The sequence below is a fragment of the Dioscorea cayenensis genome, chromosome 3 (assembly GCF_009730915.1).
Source record: "Dioscorea cayenensis subsp. rotundata cultivar TDr96_F1 chromosome 3, TDr96_F1_v2_PseudoChromosome.rev07_lg8_w22 25.fasta, whole genome shotgun sequence".
Taxonomy (NCBI): Eukaryota; Viridiplantae; Streptophyta; class Magnoliopsida; order Dioscoreales; family Dioscoreaceae; genus Dioscorea; species Dioscorea cayenensis.
Window position 1 is genome coordinate 8,959,667 of NC_052473.1, and position 23,415 is coordinate 8,983,081.

The 23,415-nt window shown below is 42.2% G+C and overlaps 2 non-coding genes across 2 annotated transcripts; one reads left to right on the plus strand and one right to left on the minus strand.

The window, feature by feature from the left end:
• Nucleotides 1–2,949: 2,949 nt before the first annotated feature.
• LOC120257818 lies at nt 2,950–3,056 on the plus strand. Its single transcript, XR_005535902.1, has one exon. It is a non-coding gene; the product is annotated as a small nucleolar RNA R71 (small nucleolar RNA).
• Nucleotides 3,057–19,879: 16,823 nt separating this feature from the next.
• LOC120257746 lies at nt 19,880–19,986 on the minus strand. The gene has a single exon (XR_005535834.1). It is a non-coding gene; the product is annotated as a small nucleolar RNA R71 (small nucleolar RNA).
• Between the last annotated feature and the right edge of the window lie 3,429 nt (nt 19,987–23,415).

The window sequence follows — 23,415 nt, forward strand, 5'->3', positions numbered from 1 at the left end:
AATCTACATTCCTACAATTGCATTCAGTACGAGGAAATCTCACTTAGGATTAAACCTACTCTTCTTCGGATTAAACCTACATGGAGGGCTACCAAACACCCGATTTCTCGCCGTGATGACAAAAGCATCCTCTTTTAATCCATTCATGACCTAATACATGCGAGCAAGTTACATCTACATGCATCATTCATAAAAGAGCTACGGATTTCTCCTTAGTGTATTACTTAGCATGCAAACAATGGATTAAATCTCAAAATTACCCAAGCATGGAATTAACAAGTTATCATCCAACATACATGATAAAACCCCCCAAGGTTCACCAACACCCAGTAGCCTTGGGGGTCTAGTGTGTCATCATCTCACAACAAGCAATACAAACAAGCAAAACATGAAACAAAAGCATAACTGACACTCCCTAGATGAAATGGTGAAGGAGGAGGTGAAGAATGTGCCGAATGACGCTTTCCACGCCAAAGGAGTGCCAAATGATGCTTCCTCTAGCCGCGGGTCTCCTTCCTTCAAATCGTGGTAAATCTCCCATTGAATGATGTTGCCTTCTTGCCTTGAGAGTCTTGGACCTTGGTCTTGAATGTTCTTCTAGCTTCCTTGCCCTTCTTCTCCTTCCCAAGGTTGCCCAAAATCTCCCAAGTGGTCTCCCCAAAATCGGCCAAGAAAAAGTCCTGCCAAAAGTTCCTTGTTGTGCCCTAAAAGTTGCTATTTATAGCCCCCCGAGGCATACGGGTCATATGGGGGTCGTATGGGGGTCGTATAACACTCAAAAACCATAGATTCATGATCCATACGGGGTGCATACGGCCTCTATACGGCCCCGTATACTGGGTAGTATGGAAATCTGGGCAGACACTCCAAATCATTCCACTGCTATAGTGCATACGGCCCCCATAATGGGTAGTATGGGGGTAGTATGAAATTCCTGCTTTTTTCTCTTTTCGTCCAAATGATATTTTCTTGTTTACCATGGCTTCCTTATACCTTACAAAGTAAATAGTAGACTATTAAGCGCAAAACAGGCATTAAACCTCACAAAATACATGTAAAGTGAATATGATATATACATGAAAACATCTACATTTAGACACTTATCAATGGGCACAAGGGCAGTCACATTTAAGCATTATGGCTTGTGCATATATAGCAAGATCTCCACCAACATGTCCATTATTAAAGAAGCAAAGTGATCTACGAAGTAAACGTGTGCCCGTTTATGTTACCCCGATGAAAGCATGAATTCGGGAGTGTTTCGGGCTGGTACTGTAGCAAACAGTGTAGCGGGGTACTGTTCACAGCTGGCCAAAGAAGAATGAAAACATAGAATCCACACAGGCGTGCGTTAATTCCACACACCCGTGTGAAAAATAAACAGGGACGCCCAAAGGGGCGTGTGGATTCCCGATTCCAGCCTTTTAAAAGCCGTTTTCAACCCCGATTTCAGCATTCTTTTCTCCATCTTTTCCCCAACTTGAGAGAGGGCTTCAGCTATGGTTTTTAGAGGTATTGGCTAGGGATTTGGAGAGGTTCTATGGCTCTGACATCGCGCTCCATTTGGAAGAAGGTTAGTGGGAGAGCTTTTCGTCGGCACCGATCCGGCGAGGTGTATCCTAGGCCGGACAAAGGGATCCTTGGACGAGTAGATGACTCCGCACAAGACCATCACCACGACTATTGCGGGGGTTTTCTATGGATTCTTTGCTTTTGCATTTGATTTCATTGATTGTAATTAGCTCCATGGAGAGCTAAACCCCCTAGTGGGTACTTGGGTATTTGTGAACGCTAGGATGTATTCATTTCATTGAACTTCTTTATTATGCGTTCAATTAATTGATGTTTTATTTGAGTTCCAATCTTTAATGCTTGATTGTATGAATAATCCCTTAGAGTGATACTAGGATTGAGAGTTCTTGTTTGTAACCCTTGTGAGTGAGTGACACACCATGAGAGTGACACACCACGAGTTCTTGAATGAACCCAAGAACTTTTTGTATTGTTCATCATTTTGGTCATTCTTCAATCTTGAAGGGTAAGGGATTCTTGGCTTGTAAGGTGGGGGTGCCACCTCCTTCTTCTTGTTAGTTCCCTCCTTAACCTCCATGACCTCGGGTGCTTCAGCATTGGTCTTCTCACGTGGAAGACTACCCTCTACCTCACGATCACTTCTCAAAGTGATTGCCTTCACATGTTCGCTCGGATTGGTTTCGGTGTTGCTGGGTAAATTCCCTTAAGGTCTCTCTGATAGGGACTTCACAATTTGTCCTACTTGATTTTCTAGAATGTGTAATAAAGTCGTGTTGTTGAGAAGTGTAGCTTCGACCGACTAAAATCTTATATCCAACGATTGAACAAATCTAGTCAATCAAAGATTTCTCTAGATCAGTCATCCTGGTCTCCAAGCCTTAAACTTGATTCTCCATGTTCGGGGCTTGTTGTTGTTGTTGGAAACCCGGTGGTGTCGTGGCCTTTCATTGCCCTTGATTATTCCAAGAAAAGTTGGGATGTCTTCTCCATCATTGGTTGTAGGGGTTGCTATAAGGGTTACCTTGTCCTCTTCTCGAATTGCCATCAAAGTCTACTTGTTCAATTGTGGTTGAAGTAGTGATCAAAATAGGACAATCAGATGGCATATGCGAATCCCTACAACCAGCACAACTTGTGATTATGGCTACCATTGGTAAAGTCAATGTATCTAATTTCCTGCTTAATGCCTCTACTTGGGCTGCCAAGGATGTAAGCGCATCAATTTCATGGAGTCCGGCCATTTTCTTCCTTTCTCTTACATTCCATTGGTAGCTATTCAACCCCATTTCTTCAATCAATTACCATGCTTCTTCGGGAGACTTGTTCCCCATTGCACCTCCTGCGGTGGCATCTAGAAGTTATTTTTTGCTTGAGGTCAACCCGTTATAAAATGTATTAATGATCATCCACTTGGGGAACCCATGTTGTGGACACTTTTACAAAAGGTCCTTGAATTGTTCCCAAGTCTCAAACAAATTTTCAAGTTCCATCTGAATAAATGAAGATATCTCATTATGAAGCCTTTCAGATTTTCCCGGAGGTAAGTACCTTGTAAGGAAAGCTTCGAACATTTCGTTCCATGTTGTGATGGAAGCTATTGGCAATGAATGGAGCCACTCTTTAGCCTTTGCATTGAAAGATAATGGGAAAGCCCTCAGTCGAATTACATCATCAAAAACCCCATTGATCTTCAACATGTGGCACACTTCAAAGAAGTTCTTAATATGATTGTTCGGGTCTTTATTAGCTGACCCATGAAATTGTGCAGACTGTTGAACCACCTGAATAAAGGCCGGCTTCAACTCAAAATTCTGGGTTGCTATCGGTGGCCTCACAATGCTCGATTGTGTTTGATAAGTGCTTGCGTTTTAAGAATGCAAAGTATTCTTTCCTTGCATTAGACATTACTTTTATCAAGTTTTAGTGCTAATACTTGTGTATTTGCATTACTTTGGTGCATGTAGGTTTGTGCAGCCAAATATGTAAGAAAGAAGCTAATGTAGATTGTTAATGCACTATTTGATGAAATCTTGGAAGGAACAAACGCGAAGACACAAGTTGGATTCAAAGATACATGAATGTCCGCCAACCTCTGTGTATTCAAGCAATCACATGGTTTTTAGGGTCACAAAGGCAGTCACATTTGTGTATTCCAACTCGTGTAATGATAGCAAGATCATCACCAATGAGTCTATTTATTGAAGAAGTGATGTGATCTACGACATAAACATGTGACCATTTATGTTATCTCGATGGAAAATGTGGAATCGGGAGTGTTTTGGCAGGGTATCGTAGCAGGTTACTATAGAAAACACTGTAGTAGTTCACTATAGCAGTTACCACTCATAGCCCGCAGAAAATCAGGATTCCAGAGAATCCACAAGCACGTGTGGAATTTCCATAGGGGCGTATCAAAATTCCATATGGGTGTGTGAAAATCCACAGGGCCATGTGGATGCCCGATTCCAGCCTTTTTAAAGCCGTGATTCAGCATGATTTCGGAGGCCTTTTTCTCATCGTTTCTCCAACTCTTGAGAGGCTTTCAGGTAGGGTTTAGAGAGATATTGGCAAGGCTTTTGGAGTGGTTCTATGACACGTCCGAATATGCGTATAAACCGCAAGTGCACGGGTATCGAAGTAATAATTACCCGGTGAGTCGGGTAGTCGAATCCACGAGGAACGGAAGTATTAGTAATAACCACTTCTCAATTATCTAGTCGGAATCAATGAATATGATGAAGTGAACTAATTACAAGCAAAGCAAACAAGTATGCAATAAATAAAGTAGAAGAGTCTCAATCACTAAGGATGAGGTATTCGGGCAATGATCCCCCTAAGATCTTCCTTGAAGCTCAAGATTCACTAAATGCTCTAGAATCGAGTCTAATGAGTCGAGGTAGTCCAACGATAACCAATCCTTGTCTCCAAGCAAAAGGCACTAGTCCCCTACAAGGTCCCGGTGGAGAAATCGAACAATCTCAACACTTCACACCCTATATGACCGCAATATGCTATAAGGAAACCTAAGAGTGAAACCGATTCCCTAAATGTAGATCCAACCCTAATTCCCGGCGAAGGATCCTAACCCCTACAAGGTCCCGCGGAGAAATCGAGCAATCTCACGCCTCACACCAAATATGGTTGCAAAGAGAATATGGAATACGGAGATAGGAAACACTCAATCGAAGGGGAAAGGGGACACTCCTCCATCTCAAGGCTCACCCTCTCAACCCTCTTTAATCTTGGAAATCTAACTCTAATGGAGATCTCTCACATCAAAGTATTAAATCATGCAATGTAAATCAACCACAAGGATTAAAAACACTAGCAAGCAATTAAATCACAAGATTAAAACTCAAGACAACTCGGATTAACTAGAAGCATTAAGAGAATCAATCCAAAATATAAATCTTAGGGTTCACATGCCCAAATACCCACTAGGGTTTAGCCCTCCATGGGCCTAGTTACAAAACAATAATGGATACAATGAAAAGCAATAAAACCCATAGAGAAAACCCGCTCGAATTCGCGCGGATTGGCCTTGATTGGTAGTTCTACGTCTTGAAGGGTTCCTCTCCGAAGCTAGGTCGCCAATGGCTCCCCAAAATGCTATGACGTCGAAGGAACCTATCAAAGTTGGTGAAGAACTCCCTCTCAATCGGCGAAGACCTTCTCCTTAAACCCTAGCCGCCTTTCTCTCAATGTCTATGCTCAAAGCTCCGCAAAAAGTCCCTTTAGAATCAGCCAAAAGGTGTATTTATAGCCTCACACCGCGTCTGTCACGTGCCCCCACGCGCCCGCATGGATTTTCCACGCGCCCGCGTGGGCTGCAGGAAGCGTGAACAGTGATTTCCACAAACGCGATGATAAACATTCTCCTCTTAATAACTTGGCTGCATATGGTAGGCTATACGGCTTTTCCTTCATCAATGCGTCATGAAGGGTCTTGAAATCTTTACAAAGAGGAGGAATGTGGAGACATGGCTGCCTTTGTGCCCTTCCATTAATAACTTGGCTTGCAAAACTATGGAAGTTGGCACACATCTCCTCATACACGAACTCCTCTTGTGTCTTCCAACTTGATTTGTACAAGAACTCCCAATATTATGCCATGATAGCCTATCTTCGCTCCCTTTTGAAATCCTAATGCCTTCGCAACCTATATGCATAAAAGAACACCCAATACACGAAATGAGACATAAACCATATAAAATATGATGCTCAATGTATGTAAAACATGCATAAAAACATGTTCACTCAAGCACTTATCATTCTACGGCTTCAACACTGTGTTTCTCTTGGAAGAGAGTTATTGGGTGAGTTTTTGTAGGCACCGATCCGGCGACATGTGCCTTAGGCTTGACAAGGGGACATTTGGAGAAGATGAGGTTACTCCACAAGACCATCGAGAAGAATACCATCGGGGTTTTACTATGGATTGCTTGTTTTTACTTTCAATTTTATCATTGATGATATCTTGCTCCTTGGAGAGCTAAACCCATTGTGGGTACTTGGATTTATGAACCCAAGGATGTATTTGTTTCATTGACCTTTTATTAACTTTCCTTAATTGATGTCTTTAATTAAGTTCCAATCTTGAATACTTGTTGAATGATTTCTCCTTTAGAGTAACACTAGGGTTGAGAGTCTCTCATGATAGCCTTTATGGATGAGTGACACACCATGAGGGCTAGACAATACTAGATTGGAGAGGGTCGAGAGTGTGAATCGAGAGATAACGGAGCATCCCCTTTTCCTTCCGATGTGATTTATCCTACCTCCATTTCCTAGAGTTCTTTGTGGTCATAATAGAATGAAGTGCTAAAGGATGAATGATTGATCACCCGCAAGTGTACGGGATCACCAAGTAATACCCTATGAGTGACACAGGGGTCGTAGTATTCCACGGGGCCAAGGAAGTATTATTACTCACCCTTCATCTATTATCTAGCCTACAATTCTTGGTATGAAGAACAAATGAAATAAAATAAAATAAACTAACTAATCTATGGCTGGGTAACTATCACACAGATGTAAATAAACAAGGGAGTATCAAGCATGAGAAGGTAGTGTTTGGACAAGGAATCCACCTAGGGTTGTCATTAAGTCCCGAACTAAGATGAGTTAAAGATGCATTGATGATAATTGAGACCAAGAGACCTTGTGAGTAGATTAGCCCCAATCTCTCGGTGACTAACCCCTGATCCCATACAAATGTCAATCAGAATCTCTTTAGGATTAACACACCTATGATCACATTATGTTCTTGGAGTTCTCTAATGGGAGTAAACCTACTATCCTTCGGCTTAAACCTAGAAATGGAGGGCTACCAACACCTGATCTCTCGGCGTGTAGGCACAAGCATCCCGTTTCAATCTCTCCTAGATCTAGTACACGTGAGTAGGTCACATCTACGCATACAACTCATAGTAGAATTATGGATCTCTCCATACATGTAATTCTAGACATGAAAGCATGAAAGATTGAATCTCAAACAACCATCAAAATCAATGAAGAACAACATTCCAAGTTCATACACAAGATTAGCCCTAGGGTTCATCCAAATCCAAACACAACAATAAGTTAATCCCTCATGACAAGGGACACTTATAACAACATACAAGGAAAAAGAAAGACAATAAAGAAGCAAGAAAAACCCCTCTACGGTCTAGATCTCCCTTGAATCGATGAAGCCTTGAATGGTGATGCAATGGTGGCTCTAGATCTTCACTCCAACTCCTTCTCCTATGCTCCTCTCCCTCTTGGTGATGATGTGTGCTCGTTTCCCACAAGGATCGTCGCCGGAAGATGGCCGGAAGGCCTCAAGAGTGTGTGGTGGCGGCGGCCCAAGAGGCCAAGAAGAAGTCTAGCCAAAAGTCCCCCATCTTTCTCCAAAAATCCGTCTATATACCACTCATCATACCCCCTTGATGGCCTCCATCCCGAGTGCTATACCACTCCCTATGGCCCCTCATCATGAGTGCTCAATCCCAAGTGCTATACCACTCCCCTATGGCTCCCCATCATGAGTGCTATACCAAGTGCTATACCACTCCCCTATGGCCTCCATCCCCGAAAAGTGCTATACCACTCGCTATGGAGCTCAACATTGACACTATTTGGGGTAGGCAAACCCATCAAGTAAATATCTTCTATTATAGCTACAGTGATCATCCCGGCTCTATACCGGCAGCATTGAGGCCGTATGCCATGATCCAAACTCGACTTGAAACTCTCCAGTGCTACAAAGTCGATGCTACATAGATTATGCTACATAGCTGTGCTACAAGATGAATACCCACCCTACAGCATCGCTACCGGTTTTCTTCTCTTTTTCACCCGAATCATATCCTCGTGTCATCCATGGTGTTCCCCGTGTCTCGCAAAGCAAATAATACACGATTAAGCACAAAACGGGCATCAATTCTAATGGAAAATACATGCTAGAGGTAACAAATACATACACTCAAATACGTACATTTAGACACTTATCAAATATCCCTCACTACTCTAAGCATTTGCTTGTCCCCAAGCAAACACATCATGAAAAAAACAAAGATAATGATAAGTGGCTAAGTGTATCACCTCCGGCTTAAGTAAATACAAGACTCCACACGCATGGAAAATGATAACTAGATGATGAGTTACACGCAGAAGCACAACGTAAAAGATCCTGCCTCACCTCGTATATGTCCGTGCGTGTGTGTGAACCTTGTATTTCATCTACCCCTGACTTGGTCTAGCCGATCGACTCCAATGAGTACAGCTCTAGATGCTAATCACTCCACTTGCAAAGAGTACTAAGTCCCTAAAATGCTAAGCGCTACTTCAATGAACAAGTAAGATCCTTCCAAGTCTTGAACTCGAACTAATTCCCCTATTCTTCTCAAAAACCTCTAGTAGGTAGCCAAAAAGATCACTAGGGTTTTTTTATTTTTCATTCCATTTTATTTTTCTTTCTTTTTTTCGAGTCCGACTAACGTAGACTCGCACTAAAAAAATCTTTCTCGAGGGTGCACATGCTCGGTTAGGCACAAGAGCCACCCAACTACTCGATTACAGTCTACATAGACGCATTCATGCTTCATTAGCGGAGGAATACCGACATAGACTCATTTTTTTCTTTTTTTACTCTTTTTCACTTTTTTTCTCTTTTTCATTTTTTTGTTTTTTTGTTTTTGTCACAATCACCCTAGATCATGTCTTCATACTACACTACAAGCCACAAAACTAGGGCTAGCTCAACAAGACTTGGAAGTTCTTAAGAGTTCATTGAAAGAAAGAACTTAGAATTCTAAGGCCAAGTACTCAAAGTTGTGTGTTAAGCAATCAAGAGAGATAGAGTAGTCATGTTGGCTATTCCCTGTGGCATCAACACAAGATTCAAAGTGCACAAGACAATACTATAGGTGAAACAAGATTCAATAGAGTACAACAACAAGTATGCAACTCAAATCCATCATTAAACCATGCTAGAAGAGTCTTACAATAATGAACAAGCCATCATGGGTACACTAGCATGTAAACAATCACCCTAATACATATAATACACCCTATCCCCACACTCTAGTGTTGTACATTGTCCCCAATGTACACTAATCATGAAAAACATAATGATATATGCAATGAAAACAAATGAGGAGGGTGGAACGAACTTCCCCGGTTATTCTTGTGCATACGGCGAGATGTGACCCGAACACAAAGTATGGCGAGCTATACATGTTGGGTCGGGCTTCCACCAAATGGAAGGAGGGCTCACCAAGCTCCCCTTAATGCCCCTCGCAAGGCATGAAAGGGACACCATCATTCCGCAAAAAAATTTACAAAAAAATGAGATGGGGAGTAATCATGCAAACACTAAGACAAAAACTAGAAAAAAATAAAAGCTAAACAATAAAACAAAGTGTCCATGCTAGCCCTTGTCTTTAGAATTAGGTTTCTCATCACAAAATGACATCTTGTTCGATGGTATTCTTGTCCAAAAAAAATGTGGTCACTCATGTGGTGTAAACATATTTCCATGATTGTTGCCAATTTCTTCATCCTCATCATTCCTACAAATCATGAAAAAACCCAATCAAGCATAGAGGAATCGAATAGAGTGCATAATGTGGCATGAAAATGGATAAAACATGAAGTAAATGGTGTGAATAGGATCCATACGGGCATAAGGAGTCCGTATGGGTACTAGTCAATTTGCAAGAGTTTCCCCTCATCATGAATTCGAAAAAAATTTGTACATAAATTTCGAGATAAATCAAAAGACATGATGATCATACCACAAAAATACAAGCAAAAAAAGCTTGAAACAATCCACAAAAAAACTCAAGAAAGCAAGAAGAAAAAGAAAAAGAAAAATTTTTTTCATTCACAACAAGCTTCATACCAACAAAGATGTAGAGCACTTTAGTGGAGCTTGAAGGAGAACACTAGATCTAATTCCCAAGGAGATGTGGAGATGATTTAGAGTGGTATTTAGTGAGATCCGGCCATGGAGAGGTAGGTCATGGAGGCTAGGTCACGGTTGGAGAAGAAGAAGAATGAGGAGAGAGACAAGTTGACAAGGTTCTCATGAAGAAAAAGGGTCTTCACGGTCTCTATGAGGTGCTCATAGAGCCCGCGAGGAGTAGTGAAAAGTTTCTGAATTTTCTTGATGGTCTCTATGCACTCCTCATAGAGCCCGCGAGGAGTAGTGTAAAATTTCTGAATTTTCTTGATGGTCTCTATGCACTCCTCATAGAGCCCGTAAGGCTCTCAAAACATGTTATAAAGTCTTATTTGCTTCTCCAAACACATGGGCATGGCTACAAAAGTGTTCTAAAAATCATCTCCACCATGAACTAATGGTTCAAAAATTTTGATCTAAACACATAAAATGATAGCCCAAACAAGTGCGACTCCACAATAAAAATCAAGTAAACAACCACATGGACAATGATCATGATAAACAAAAACAATGAGAGCATGGACTTATTCAAATTAGCAACTCTAAGAAAAATACAAAAAAATAACAAGAACATGAATACAAAGAACACAAAAAAACATGAAAAATAAACCCCCGAATGCTTGGGTTGCCTCCCAAGAAGCGCTTTGTTTAACGTCATTAGCTCGACGCACTCTTTCTTACCTTAAGGAGGCTTGAAGAGGGTGTGGTCCTCCCGGAAACATGTAGCATAGCTACTTCCATGAAAGAAAAAGAATTACCTTCCGGGATGGTGAGCTTGTGGAGACCAAGAACTTGGTACCTTTTAGGCCTCCATGGAAAAAGTTTAGGCCGAGAGTTGTGCAACTTAAACTTGGGCGGATCCTTAGATGGTTTGAGCATCCTCCCCGCCTCCCATTCTATTCTCGGCTGAATTTCCTTGGAGCTTCCTCAAAAAAATCGCTTTTCGGGTCTCCATGGAAATAGGTATGGTTGAAAACTTTTCAAACTTGGCATCGGTGGGTCCTTGGACGGTGTAAACCTCCTACCCATATCTCCTTCTTCAACCAATGTCAATCTTCCATTAATTACCCACAAAAATCGTTTTGGGCCTCCAAGGAAAAAGTTTTTGGTTGGGACGTGTCCAACATTAGCATCGGTGGGTCATTGGATGGCTTCAACCTCCTACCCATATCTTCAATTGTCCCAAATAATTTTCTTTTTGTGCTTTGGTGATTTGAGTCACTTCCATGCTAAGGGCTAGCTCAAGTGATATTTGTGCCACTTCTTCTACCTTTTTTTCACCTCCAATGCACCAAAAGTTCTCAACCACCTCCCTTCCATCATATTTCTCTTCAATTTCATTGTTGCTTGTGGTTGGAAGTTCAATTGCTCGCTCTTGAATAATTGTTCAACCCGATTCTCTAATTTGTGAAGAGAAGCTTGCACCAACAAAAAGTGTGGCATCGATGGCCTCAAATCGGGCATTACATTTGGCGTCAAGTGCATGAAGTTCGGTGGTGAGGGCATCAAATTTGGTGTTGACGCCTCGAAATCTTGATTCAAGATTTATCATGAACTTTGCCAACACATCCTCTCGTAGTAAAATCTTTTTATTAGCGGTGGTTGTGGCATTTGGGAACCTTGAGGAGGTGCAACCTCTTGATTTTTCCCTTGATTCAATGAAAAATTTGGGTGGTATTTCCACCCCGGATTGTAAGTTGAGCTGTAAGGGTTTCCATGTGGTCTTTGGTTTTCAATATAATCAGCATGGGCATCAACATTAGTGGCTGAGATTGAGTTAGAATCATTCAAATTGCGAGCCCCTTGCATTTGCCAAGAAAATTGTACCTTGCACAAAAGAGTATAAAAAGAACAAAGTTAAACAAAATAGGAAAAGTATATACAAAGAGTAATATGTACAAATAAAAGAAAAATGGCTAGAGCAATAGATTACAAGCTTTCCTAATATTCCTTGAATATCCCCGGCAACGGCGCCAAAAACTTGATTGATCGCCCGCAAGTGTACGGGATCGCCAAGTAATACCCTGTGAGTGACACAGGGGTCGTAGTATTCCACGGGGCCAAGGAAGTATTATTACTCACCCTTCATCTATTATCTAGCCTACAATTCTTGGTATGAAGAACAAATTAAATAAAATAAAATAAACTAACTAATCTATGGCTGGGTAACTATCACACAGATGTAAATAAACAAGGGAGTATCAAGCATGAGAAGGTAGTGTTTGGACAAGGAATCCACCTAGGGTTGTCATTAAGTCCCGAACTAAGATGAGTTAAAGATGCATTGATGATAATTGAGACCAAGAGACCTTGTGAGTAGATTAGCCCCAATCTCACGGTGACTAACCCCTGATCCCATATGAATGTCAATTGGAATCTCTTCCGGATTCACACACCTATGATCGCATTATGTTCTTGGAGTTCTCTAATAGGAGTAAACCTACTATCCTTCGGCTTAAACCTAGCAATGGAGGGCTACCAACACCTGATCTCTCGGCGTGTAGGCACAAGCATCCCCTTTCAATCTCTCCTATATCTAGTACTTCTGAGTAGGTCACATCTACGCATACAACTCATAGTAGAATTACGGATCTCTCCATACATGTAATTCTAGACATGAAAGCATGAAAGATTGAATCTCAAACAACCATCAAAAATCAATGAAGAACAACATTCCAAGTTCATACACAAGATTAGCCCTAGGGTTCATCCAAATCCAAACACAACAATAAGTTAATCCCTCATGACAAGGGACACTTAAACAACATACAAGGAAAAAGAAAGACAATAAAGAAGCAAGAAAACCCCCTCTATGGTCTAGATCCCCTTGAATGGATGAAGCCTTGAATGGTGATGCAATGGTGACTTAGATCTTTACTCCAACTCTTTTTCCTATGCTCCTCTCCCTCTTGGTGATGATGTGTGCTTGTTTCCCACAAGGATCATCGCTGGAAGATGGTCGGAAGGCCTCAAGAGTGTGTGGTGACGGCGGCCCAAGAGGCCAAGAAGAAGTCTAGCCAAAAGTCCCCCATCTTTCTCCAAAAATCCGTCTATATACCACTCATCATACCCCCTTGATGGCCTCCATCCCGAGTGCTATACCACTCCCTATGGCCCTCTTGATGGCCTCCATCCCGAGTGCTATACCACTCCCTATGGCCCCCATCATGAGTGCTATACCAAGTGCTATACCACTCCCTATGGCCTCCATCCTGAGAGCTATACCACTCGCTATGGAACTCAACATTGACACTATTTGGGTTAGGCAAACTCCATCAAGTAAATATCTTCTATTATAGCTACAGTGATCATCCCGGGCTCTATACCGTGCAGCATTGAGGCCGTATGCCATGATCCAAATCCTGACTTGAAACTCTCCAGGTGCTACAGTCACAGCTACAGTAATCTTGCTAAAGTGTCGTTGCTACATTACTCCCAGCTTTGCTACAGTGAATACCCCTACAGTACCGCACCCTGGTTTTCTTCTCTTTTTCACCCGAATAATATCCTCGTGTCATCAATGGTGTTCCCGTGCCTTGCAAAGCAAATAACACATGATTAAGCACAAAATGGGCATCAATTCTAATTAAAATACATGCTAGAGGTAACAAATACATACACTCAAATATGTACATTTAGACACTTATCAATGAACTCCGTTGGGACTTAGTTGCGTGAATGATAGAGTGAAGCGTTGAAGTGAACTTTAGTATTTAAGGCTTAATTGTGACTATGGGCATTTCGCCTAGACAAAAGGGTTAGGTCTACATATAGGAATAAGGTTTATCAGTTGGAATCCCTAATGCTTCTTGCGACTTTGCATAGTGTGAGGTGTCGAGACTGATCGATTTCTCAACCGGGCCATAGTAGAGTTAGTCACAGTTGACCTTAGGTTTTGGACCATGTATCTTAAGATGTCCACGACTCATTTAGCATTAGTTAGGAATTATAATAGTTAGTTTTGAACTTGAAGAGATAATCCTAGGTGGAACAATATCCGAGTACCCCACTTCCTATCGATTGCCTTTTCCTCTCACTTATTTGTGTCTCTTTCTTATTTCTTTTATTTTGTCTACAATACATCTTATCAACACAATTATTGTTTCATCCTCACTCGGTTAAGTAGAAGTCTTGGTGTTTGTATTCCTATTCCCTATGGATATGATACCCCACTCACCTGCGATTTATTACTTTGACAAACTCGTTCACTTGCGGGTCACATGAAAGGGGTGTGTTAAGTTTTTGGCACAGTTGCTAGGGAATAGGCGTTTAGAGATTCTTTGCACTTTCTATCTTATCTATTCATTCATTCATTCTATTTCACATCTCCTAACTTCATCATTGTTCTGATTTGTTTTCTTTCTTTTGGTGCAGCTCTAGGTTATGACCCGAGGGAACTCTTCAATATTCATTGAAGGTGATCCTGAACTTAAACAAACACTCAAAAAAAGGGGTAAAGAACCTGTACAAGAACCGTCTAATCAAGCTGAAATAGAAGTTAAAGGGTCAAACAATATTGCAAAGCATAATAAAAATAGAGAACACTTTCCAACTATGCCACGCCCTCAGTTTTGGGCACACAATCTATTATTGTGCGACCCCTGATTACAGCTCCAAATTTTGTGCTAAAGGTAGCATTCATCCAGATGATTCAGCAGTTAACTCAGTTCAATGGTTTGACTAATAAGGATCCAGACAATCACATAGAAAACTTCATGGAAGATTGTGACAAGTTGAAGATCAACAAAGTTTCACATGATTGATAAGGCTTGTGTGATAAGAATGCAAAGCGTTTTTTCTTTGTGTTGAGCATTATTTTTCTTGGGTTTTAACGCTAATATGGGTGTACTTATGTTACTTTTATGGAGGCAAGGTTGCGAGGCCGATTATGAGAGAAAGAAGCCAATGTGGGTCATAATGCACTAATTTGCAGGAAATCTTGCTAAGGTTCAAACACGAAGACATAGGTCGGGTTCCATATGTAGGAATGTGTGGCAACCTCCTCGTACTCGAGTTAGCACAACTATTTATAGGGGCACAAGGGCAGTCACATTCAAGTATTCTGACTTGTGCATATAGAACAAGATCTCTACCAACATGTCCGTCATTAAAGAAGCAAGGCGATCCACGACGTAAATGTGTGCCCGTTTGCATTACCTTTATGAAAGTATGGATTCGGGAGTATTTCAGGCTGGTACTGTAGTAGGGTATTATAGAAAATACTGTAGCAAAAATACCGCAGTAGCACTGTTTACAGCCGGCCGAGAAAATAGGAAAACAGAGAATCTACACGGGCATGTGGAAATTCCACACGCCCGTGTGAGAAAAATCCACAAGGGCGCCCACATGGTCGTGTGGATTCCCGATTCAAGCCTTTTGAAAGCCGATTTCATCGCCAATTTCAGCATTCTTTTCTCCATCTTTTCCCCAACTTGAGAGAGGGTGACTGCTAGGGTTTTGAGAGGTATTGGCAAGGGCTTTAGAGAGGTTCTACCGCTCTGACATCGTGCGTCATTTGGAAGAAGGTTAGTGGGAGAGCTTTTGTCAGCACCGACCAGGCGAGGTGTTTCCTAGGCCACAAGACCATCACCACGACTAACGCGGGGGTTGATAAGTGCTTGTGTGATAAGAACACGAAGTGTTCTTTCCTTGTGTTGAGCATTACTTTTCTCGGGTTTTAACGCTAATATGTGTGCATTTATGTTACTTTCATGCAGGTAGGATTGTGAGGCCTAATATGAGAGAAAGTAGCCAATGTGGGTCATAATGCACCAATTTGGAGAAAATCTTTCTAAGGTTCAAACGCGAAGACATAGGTCGCGTTCGAGATGCGGGGATGTGTGCCAACCTCCTCGTAGCACAACTCTTTGGAGCGGTACAAGGGCAGTCACACTCAAGCATTCTGACTTGTGTATATAGAACAAGATCTCCACCAACATGTTTGTTATTGAAGAAGCAAAGCGATCCACGACGTAAACGTGTGTCCGTTTGTGTTACCTCGATGAAAGCATGGATTCGGGAGTATTTCGGGCCGATTTTGTAGTAAGGTATAGTAGCAAAAACTATAGCAATAATATTGTATCAGTACTGTTCATAGTCGGCTGAGAAAATAAGAATAAAGGGAATCCACATGGGCGTGTGGAAATTCCACATGCAGGTGTGAAAAATCCATAGGGGCACTCACACGGCATGTGAAATCCCGATTCCAACCCTTTAAAAGCCGATTTCAACCCCGATTTTAGCATTCTTTTCTCCATCTTTTCCCCAATTTGAGAGAGGGCTGCGGCTAGGGTTTTGAGAGGTATTGGCTAGGTCTTTAGAGAGGTTCTACGGCTCCAACATCACGCTCTGTTTGGAAGAAGGCTAGTGGGAGAGCTTTCGTTGCCACCGATCCGGCGAGGTGTATCCTAGGCCGGACAGAGGGACTCTTGCAATGACTAGAGGACTCTCCACAAGACCATCACCATGACTATCAAGGGGGTTTTCTATGGATGCTTTGTTTTTACATTCGATTTCATAGATTCTATCTAGCTCCATGGAGAGCTAAACCCCTAGTGGGTACTTGGATATTTGTGATCCCTATGATGTATTCGTTTCATTGAATCTCTTTATCATGTGACAAGATCCCCTTGCGTATATCCCGCAAGTGCACGGGTTTGTCAAAGTAATAATCCCTGGTGAGCAGGTATCAAATCCACAGGGAGTAGGGAGTAAAGACACTTAATTCGATTCTTAGCTATGTGGAATATCAACAATGATAAGTGTGACAATGATTCAATTCTCAACAATTAAAAGCAACAAGTAAGAGAGCAAAAGGAAGGAGGAGGTAAGGCAATCGATAAAGATGGGGTACTCAGATGATGCTTCACCTAGGATAATCACTTTAAGTGCAAGAACTCTCTATTATGCTTCCTAATCAATGTAATGGTGAGTCGTGGAAATCCTTACATACATAGTCCCAAATCTAAGGTCAACTATGCCTAACTCTACTCATGTCCGAGAGGAGAGATTAAATAACCTCTCAACCTCGCACTCGAATAAAGATGCAATGAGCTTTAGGGATTCCAGGTGATAAATCTCTTCCTAATTATAGACCTAACCCTTTGGTCCAGGCCGAAGGTCCCTAACACAAATTAAGCCCTAGATACTAAGATCCCCTCAACGCTTCACTAGGTTGCACGCGCAACTAAGCCCCAGCGGAGATTCATCCCTTAGACCATTCACTCTATTATGGCCGCAAAGAACTCAAGGAACGGAGGTAGAATCTATCACATCCAAGGGGAAAGGGGATGCTCATGTACCAATCGACTCACCATCTCAACCCTCTCCAACCTAGCTTTGTCTAACACTCGTGGTGTGTCACTCACTCACAAGGTTACCAACAAGAACTCTAAACCCTAGTGTCACTCTAGGGGAAATGTTCATACAATCAAGCATTCAAGGTTGGAACTCACAATAAACATCAATTTATTGAAAGCATAATAAAGAAGTTCAATGAAACGAATACATCCTAGGGTTCACAATCACCCAAGTACCCACTAGGGGTTTAGCTCTCCATGGAGATAAGTACAATCAAAGAAATCGAATGTAAAAACAATGAATCCATAAAGAAAGCCCCTCGATGGTCGTGTCGATGGTCTTGTGGAGAGTCCTCTACTCGTCGCAAGGGATCCTTTCTCTGGCCTAGGAAACACCTCACCGGATCGGTGCCGACGAAAGCTCTCCCAATAACCTTCTTCCAAATGACGAGCGATGTCAGAGCCGTAGAACCTCTCCAAAAACCTAGCCAATACCCCTCAAAACCCTAGCCGAAGCCCTCTCTCAAGTTGGGGAAAAGATGGAGAAAAGAATACCAAAATCGGGGCTAAATCGGCTTTAAATAAGGCTGGAATCGGGCGACTCCACAGGCGTGGATAATTTCCACACGCCCGTGTGGATTCTCTGTTTCTCTGATTTCTCGGCTGGCTGTGAACAGTGCTGCTACAATACATGTTACAGTGTTGCTACAGTGCTCTTCTACAGTCTTCGACCTGAATAACTTCCCAATTCCATATTTTCATCGGGGTAACGTAAATGGGCACACGTTTACGTCGTGAATCACTTGCTTCTTCAATGATATACATGTTGGTGGAGCTCTCGTTATTATGTGCATAAATCGGAATGCTCGAGTGTGACTGCCTTTGTGCCCCTCCAAATGGATGTGCTCACTCGAATGCGAGGAGTTTGGCACACACTCTAGCATCTCACACCTGACCTATGTCTTCACGTTTGAACCTTAGCAAGATTTCCTCCAAAATAGGTGCATTATGATCCACATTGGCCTATTTCCTTCATACTCGGCCTCACAACCCTACCTGCATGAAAGTAACATAAAAACACACATATTAGTGTAAAAACCTGAGAAAAGTAATGCTCAACATAAGGAATGAACACTTCGCATTCATATCGCACAAGCACTTATCATTATTCTATAAATAAATTGAAGTTTATTGTGAGTTCCAATCTTGTATGCTTGATTGTATGAATACTCCCCTAGAGTGACACTAGGGTTGAGAGTTCTTCTTGGTAACTATTGTGAGTGAGTGATACACCATGAGAGTTAGACAATGCTAGATTGGACAGGGTTGAGAGGATGAGTTGAGAGGTAGCAGAGCGTCCCCTTTCCCCTCCGGTGTGATTTATCCTACCTCCATGTTACAAGAGTTCTTTGCGGCCATAGTAGAGTGAATGGGCTAAGGGATGACCTTCCGCTGGGGCTTAGTTACGAGTGCAACGGAGTAAAGCGTTGAAGTGATTTTAGCATTTAGGGCTTAATTGTGGCTAGGGATCTTTCACATGGGTAAAAGGGTTAGGTCTATACTTAGGAATAGGGTTTATCATTTGGAATACGTAGAGCTAATTACAATTCTATACGAGTGCGAGGTATTGACATTGTTTGATTTCTCCTCCGGAACATGTATAGAATTAGGCATGGTTGACCTTAGATTTGGGACACTATGAAATGAAGGATTTCCATGACTCACTATTACATTGATTAGGAAGCATAATAGAGGTTTCTTGCACTTGAAACAATTGTCCTACCTTCTCCTTTACTTGTGCTCTCTTTCTTTTTTCTTTTTTACTTTTGAGAATTGAATCTTGTCACACATATCACTATTCATCTTCCACATTAGTTAAGAAACAACTTAAGTGTCTTTATTCTCTACTCTCTATGGATATGATACCCCCTCATCTTTGATTATTACTTCGACACCCGTGCACTTGTGGTTTACACACATATACAGACGTGTCAAGTCTTTGGCACCGTTCCGGGGAGTAGGCGTTTAGAGATACTTTGCACTTTGTTTTTCTTAGATATTTATTTATTCATTCTATTTCATATTTTCTTATTCTGTCATCGTTCTAATTTCTTTTTATTTCTTTTTGTGTGTAGCTCTAGGTTATGACCTGAGGGAACCCCTCCATACCGATTGAAGGAGATCCCGAGCTTGAACGTACACTTAGAAGAAAATGGAAAGAACCTGTGCAAAAATAGTCTAATCTAGCTGATTTGGAAGTAGATGAATCTGAAAACATGGCAGAACAGAATGAGTAGCAGCGGACATTATCCGATTATGCCAGACCTTTAGTATTGGGGACACAATCAAGCATTGTGCGTCCCCCGATTACAGCTCAGAACTTCGAGCTGAAGCAAGCTCAGAACTTCAGTATTGGGGACACAATCGAGCATTGTGCGTCCCCCGATTAACGGATGATGCCATCAAGTTGAGAGTCTTCCCATTTTCCTTGAAAGGGAGAGCAAAGCAGTGGCTACACTCATTACCTAGAGCATCAATTACCACATGGGAGGAGATGGTAGAAGCTTTTCTTGGCCATTATTTCCCTCTCGGAAAATCTGTAAAGCTTATGAATGAGATCTCGTCCTTTGTACAATTGGAATTGGAGTCTCTATTTGAGACGTGGGAAATATTCAAGGAGCTCTTGAGAAAGTGCTCGCAACACGGATTCCCGGAGTGGATGATTGTTCAGACCTTTTACAACGGTCTGAATCTGAGTACAAGGCAACTCTTGGATGTGCCAGTAGGAGGCAATTTAGGTAGCAAGATCCCCAATGAGGCCCGCTAATTAATTAAAGAAATGGGGTTAAACATCTACCAATGGAATGCTAGAGTGAAGAAAAAGGTGGCCGGTCTCCATGAGATAGATGTAGTGACTTCGTCTGCGGCTCAAGTGGAATCACTGAGTAAGAAGTTAGATCTTCTAACTTTCAAATAGAGTAGTGGCCGTGATTACTTGCACTGGGTGTGGTGGAGGACATGCTCCCTCCGATTGCCCGATATCTATTGGTGATGCATCTTCGGTTGAGAACATCGATTTTGCGTGTAATGGCATGAGGAATCAAGGAAATCCATACAACAATATTTACAATCCGGGTTGGAAGAGTCATCCCAATTTCTTGTGGAGCAACCAGGGTCCACAAAAGGCCATGGGGCCATCGGGTTTCCAACAACAAGGCCCAAATGTGGAAAACAGAGTTTCAGTTTTTGAGACCCGAATGACCGATTTAGAGAAGTTCTTGACTAGGTTTGTGCAATCATCTAATACAAGGTTTGAATCAGTTGAGGCTACACTTCATAACCATACTGCCTTCTTACATAAACTTGAAAATCAAGTGAGGCAGATTGCGAAGTCTCTATCAGAAAGGCCACATGGGAGCTTGTCGAGTAATACCGAGACCAACCCTAGAGAGCATGTGAAGGCGATCACTTTGAGAAGTGGTCTTGAGGTCGATGGTAGGCTTCCAAGTGAGAAGCCAAATGAACACGCACTCGAGGTCATAGAGGTTGACAAGGGAGCAAGTAAAGAGAATGAGATGGCAACCCCACCTTTCAAGCCAAGGATCCCATATCCCTCTAAATTGAAGAATAACCAAGGGGATAGATAGTACAAGAAGTTCCTGAGTTTGTTCAAGCAACACCACATCAATATTCCTTTTGTTGAGGCATTGGCCAAAATGCCTAAGTATGCAAAATTCTTGAAAGACTTGTTGACCAACAAGAGGAAGTTGGAGGAGAGTGCTTAAGTGATCTTAGACTTGTCTTGCTTCGGTGGTCTTGCAAAACAAGTGAAGAAATGGCATTGGCAATCTAAGTGAAGAAGAAAGACCCGAGGAAGCTTCATCACCCCTTGTAATATTGGCAATCTAGGTAAAGAAATGACATTGGTAGACTTAGGGGCTAGCATCAACGTCATGCCATACACCTTCTTCCAAAAGTTCGGCTTGGGCGAGCCTAGACCTACTCGGATGACTTTACAACTAGTAGACCGAACGGTGAGACATCCGAGAGGCATCATCGAGGACGTCCTTGTCAAGGTGGACAAGTACATTTTTCCGGTTGACTTCATAGTGCTAGACGTCAATTAGGATGCAGATGTACCCTTGATACTTGGGAGGCCATTTTTGCGAACTTCCAAGGCATTGATTGACATGGACGGCGGAGAGCTAACTTTGAGAGTTGGAGATGACAAGCTCACATACCACCTCACTGAAGCCATGCGGCATTCTCTTGATTTTGATGATACAATGTATTTTCTAGATGCTACTGATGAGATTGTTGATGAATACATACAGGAAATGTTCAATCCGGATCCATACGAAGGCTTGTTCGATCAAGAGTAGGACAATGAGGAGATCAAGATGCTTGGTTCAATGGAAGAAGTACCATCTACTCCGGGGATCTTTGAAGAAGGTGCTCTGAAAATTGAAGAGGGCTAGGAGACGCCACCGAAAACGCTCCAAGGCTATTGGAGACGTAAGTGAACATAACAAACTGGGTGAATCATTGCTAGGCAGTCCCAAGCTCGACAATTCACCCTCTACCCTCAAGAGATTTTGCTCATCATGTTTCCAAGCGATGGGTAGGAGGAAAACTTTCATCTATGAGCCCCCTTGAGCTAAGACAAGGTATGTCAAGCTAAGTAACGTCATGCCAAGTGTTTACTATTTTCTTAATTTGGTAGTTTAGTGTTGCTTGAATAAATTGTTGAGTGTTGGTGTCTTGATGTTTTTTATTTATGTTGTGATTTTATCGTGAGTTTTCAAGTTCATCGTGTGTTTTCATGTGAGTTTTGTGAAGTTTTAGTCATTTGAGCTATGTCTCATGTTTTTTACTAGTAAAACTTGCTTAATAAGGGAGGCTCTGAGTATGCAAATATGCTAAAAAATTATCTACAGAGCCTGCTGAATTTTCTAAGGCATCCAGAAAAACACACGGGAGTGTGGAATTAACACACTCCCGTGGTTTTGTATTATGAGCTCATCTAGAGAAGGCACAGGGGCGTGGACTCTCCCCTGTTAATGACCATGCAATCCTCACACGCCCGTGGGTAATTTCCGCACGGGCGTATGATGTCATGCAGAGATTGGCAGATTTTCCCGAAAGCACACAAGGGCGTGCACTCGCCCTGTGGTCGATCTTGTGAAAATCTCACGGGCGTGGGTAATTTCCGCACACCCGTGCGAATCTCTCCAGAGGAGTTCTCTTCATCCCGAGAAGTCACAGGGGTGTGTGCTTGCCCCTTTGAGTTGGGATTGTGAATGCCCACGCCCGTGCGGAAATTTCCACACGGGCGGGCGGAACACTTAGAAATTTTTTTCAGATGTCCAGAGCAGCCAGAGGGGCGTGCGACTGCCCCTGTGGGTCGGGCGCACAGGCGTAGGTATTTTTCACACACCCGTGTATTTGTGTTCAGAAGCAATGAGTGTTTTCCAGAGAGCACACAGGTGCGTGTACCTGCCCTGTGAAGTTTTTCTGTGGAGATACACGGGCGTGTTTAATTTTCGCATGGCCATGGGGATGTACAAAACTTCAAGTGGCGCGAGTCCTTTAAAGGATTATCATTTCTCTTTATCCTAATATCCTCTAGATGTCTGAGACCACTTCTACATTGTTTCCCGACCTCATATCACCAATTTAGATGGATTTTGCTTGGTTTTCTGGGTGTTTTCAAAGCTTTTTCATCTCAACTCGACGGTAAGCCCTATCTTTGATTTCCTTTGCAAAATCATGATTTCCATCAATGAAACTAGTCAATAATGCTTCTTTTCTTCAATTAGAATGATTATTTATATTTAGAACGAAGTAAAAGCACTGTGATGGTGCATTTGTGGAGTTTGAAGCATGGACGTGCGTTTTTTCACGGCCCGTGGATCCACACGGTCGCGCGAAAAATTCCGTATGACCGTGTGGATGTCTGCAGCTATGTTTAATTAACTAGTTTGATCAATTTACTTTTAATTTTTGCAGACTATGGCACCCAGGTTAAGGAAGCAAGTTGATAAGCGTCCGTGAGAGTCATCTCCTGAGACCGAGAGCATGAGATTCACTATCCTCGAGCATCAGGCTCGTTTTGAGCGTCTATCGAGACTTCGGTTC